General features: G+C 36.7%; 1 pseudogene; it reads left to right on the forward strand.

The window, feature by feature from the left end:
- The first annotated feature begins 3,384 nt into the window (after window positions 1–3,384).
- LOC132272114 (small nucleolar RNA R71) lies at window positions 3,385–3,483 on the forward strand (annotated as a pseudogene).
- Window positions 3,484–3,793: the final 310 nt, after the last annotated feature.

Raw genomic sequence — 3,793 nt, forward strand, 5'->3', positions numbered from 1 at the left:
GAAAAATTTACTCCTAAATGGCTTCCACAAGGCATATAAGGAGTATTGGACTCTCAAGTCATGCAATTTTTAAATTCTAAACAATATAATCCTCAAAAGATCCAAATTATTGCAAACATCGATCTCAAATCTCAATCATGCAATTAAATCTGAACTTTAAGTAGAATGCAACAAGACACCTTACCCCCAAACTTAAACCACACATTATCCTCAATGTGCAATGAGAACTGTGGTGTCAAAAGCATGAAGCCCGGTAGCAATCCAATTCGAAAGACGTCTCCCTCAAACTTGGAATTAACAACCTACTTAAATAACCGCATTAACAAACTCACATCAAATATCACATGGGATAAGAATAATCAAAGATGCAATCTAAGATAATATAGCATAATAAGAAAATGAGATATAAGATCAGGCCCCAACTCAAGCATAAAGTATGCATAACTACACATAAGGGCACCATGGTGAATCTTTTTAAATTATATATATATATTTATTTTTTGAATAAACAAGATTTAAAAGTCAAAACAAAGTAAAAACAATAAATTCCAAAATTAAGATCGATCTGAATAGAATGTTCGATCGATCTGACAGAGAGGTAGAATATGCAGGTTTTTGGGTTCAGAAATTTTTTTAAGTGTTGGGACTTGCAGATCAATCCAATGATGAAGTTGGATATATTGAAGAACTTCAGATCGATCTTAAAATGTTTTCGATCGATGAGACAGAGAGCTGAAATATTCAAGTTTTTGGTTCAAAAATTTGGCTAAGTGTTGGAACTCAAGATCGATCGAACTTTGAAGTTGGATCGATCTAAGGTCTTCTGATCGATCGGAGAATAAGTTCGAACGATGGGATAGAGAGGTGATTTGGATGCAGGTGGATGCAGGTTAAAAAAATTTCTAAGTGTTGGATGCAGATAGAAGTTCGATCAATCGAGCTCTCATTTGAGATCGATCGAACTTATACAAAATGCTCAACTCCAACATGAAAGCTCATACAATCCTAACCATAGTTCCTAGCAATGCATATGAACCAAAAATAAGTATCTAGACTTCGCAAGAAATGAAATTTAAGATAGAAATGAGGGAGGAATAGGGTTTTGACACCCTACGAATACTTTTGATAGTTTTTAACGTCTTTAGCAAGACATTGGGCTCTTTTAGTCCGGATCAAAGATCTTGTAATGCATCCCCTCCTTGTTGGGGTGATAGATGTTTTGAACTCCACCCAACAAATGGTTCTTTGAAGAATTTGTTGGATTAAGCTCAAAAGAAACTTTTGATCCCTTGTAAATGCAATCACAATCTTTGGGCATACCCTTTCAAAGCAAGAATTTGAAACAATACTTTGAGAATGCAAGGTTGAAGATGATCCCTTTGAAGTTTTGGTTTTACACAAAAGCTCACTTCCTTGACATTGAAGACTATAGCATTTATCTACAACATTAATCTCTCCTTCATATTTGTCAAATGAGTTGGGTGTGGGATTGAAGATATTCAACTTCACCTTCATGTGGCCAAATGAGATCTTCATTATCCCTGTCTTACAATTAATGTTGGCATTAGCGGTTGCCAAAAAAGGACGGCCAAGGATAACGGGAATTTGGCTTTTAGGATTGGGGACTGGTTCCGTGTCAATGACAATGAAATCAACGGGGAAGAAAAATTTGTCAATCTTTATCAAAACATCTTCAATGATACCCCTAGGCTTCTTAATGGATCAGTCGGCAAGTTGTAAAACTACCAACGTCGATTTCAATTCACTTAGGCCTAATTTGACATAAATCGAGTATGGAAGAAGGTTAACATTTGCTCCTAAGTCAAGAAGCGCCTGATTAATGATATGATCACCAATGATGCATGAAGTAGTAGGTGAACTGGGATCCTTAAACTTTGGTAAAGTGTTATATTGCAAAATTGAGCTCACTTGCTCGGTTAAAACCACTTTTCTTGGTGCTTGGCTCTTGTTCTTCCACTTTTGGGGGCACAAGTCTTTCAAGAATTTGGCATAAGTCGGAATTTTCTTGATTGCATCCAAAAGTGGAAGATTGACTTTCACTTGCCTAAACATTTCCATGATTTCATTGGTTTTTGCCTTTTGCTTGTCTTTTGAAATGGATCATTTTAAGGCATCCGAAAATGGAGCTTTTGGCTCAAACACTTTTTCAGCATTTTCTTTTGAAAACTCCAAGAATTTTTCAAATCACTTTGCTTCAAATCATTTTTCAAAAAAAACTTTTCAAATTCATTTTTCGGCAAATCTTTCTTCAAATCATTTTCAAAATCATTCTTCAAATCACATTTTGAAGCTTTCTCATTCACAAGATCATGTATATGCAATGAAAGAGGAATGGGATGTGAAACGGGACGGGTGACAACTTGTGGTTTCAACGGTTCACTCTCTTCATTGAACTTACCCACTTGGTTGTCCACAATCCTACCACTCCGCAAGGTAGTCACCACATTAATATGCTCAATGGTGTGGCCTTCCGATGAGGAATGGGTTTCCACAACACATTATTGCTTAGGTGGGGCATTCATAGGCATCTTTCCCTTCTCTCTTGCATTAAGAGTGCCTGCTATTTGCCCTACTTGGGTTTCTAGTTTCGTAATAGATTGAGAGTGGGAATGAAGTAATTGTGTGTTTACCTCAAGAGTGCCCCAAGCATTCAAAACTTTTTCTTCAAAGGCGGGACTTCTAGCATTTCCTTGGGAATAAGATTGGTTGGGAAAATGAGAGTTAGCAAATTAATTCCCTTGTGATTAATAAGGTCTATAACCTTGGGATCCTTGGCTTTGAAGTGGAGGTGGAATGTACTTCCCTTGAAAACCGCCTTGGGAAGGGTTTGAGTCATCTCCTTGGTTTTTCCAAGAGAAATTCGGATGATTTCTCTAACTTAGATTATAATGAGTACCATAAGGATTGTTCCCTTGGTTCACAAAAGCTGTATTGACTTGTTCATTAGGTTCATTTTGCACTTGTCCGTGAGGACAATGAGAAGTAGAATGAAGAACACTAGAACAAGTCATACATGATTCATTTGATGCATGATGAGAATGGTTAGGGAAGGAAGATACTTGGTTCGCCGAGTTTTGGTTAATTAAAAATTGATCAAACCTTTGAGATAAAGACTTCATTTCGGCGGCTATTTCATTTGAATGGTCAACTTGATGTAAGCCAACACTCTTCCTACCTTATAAATTTCTACCATTTTTGGATGATAATGTTCTATGCAAAGAATTTTCACTCATGCTCTCATAAAGACGCCACACGTCATCCTCATGCCTATCAATGTAAGAGTCACCCATGGAAGCATCAACCATGCCTTTGTAATTGTCCGATAAGCTCTCAAAGAAATATTGAACTAAATGCCATTTGGGCATGTCATGATGTGGACACTTCCTAAGCAATTCATTAAAGCGTTCCCATGCCTCATGAAATGTTTCTCCATCCCCATGTGAAAATTCCCGAATTGAGGTTCTCATGGCATTGGTTTTAGAAATGGGATAGTACTTCTTTAAAAACTCTTGTTGTATTTCTACCCAAGAAGTGATTGAAAAAGGCCTAAAATTGTTAAACCAATACTTTGCCTTGTCTTTTAAAGTGAATAGAAAAAGTTTGAGCCTTAAGACCTCTTCAGACATGTTTGTATATTTTACGGTGGAACATACTTCAAGAAACTCATCCAAATGCTTGTAAGGTTCTTCACTTAGAAGTCCATGATAGTTAGGAAACATTTGAATAGTTTGTGGCTTAATTTCATAGTGATGTGCTCTAAACGGTGGTAATT

This window comes from Cornus florida, unplaced genomic scaffold (assembly GCF_030987335.1).
Source record: "Cornus florida cultivar Cherokee Brave unplaced genomic scaffold, ASM3098733v1 CherokeeBrave_3.0.0_Hap2_Chr08, whole genome shotgun sequence".
NCBI classification, from domain to species: domain Eukaryota; kingdom Viridiplantae; phylum Streptophyta; class Magnoliopsida; order Cornales; family Cornaceae; genus Cornus; species Cornus florida.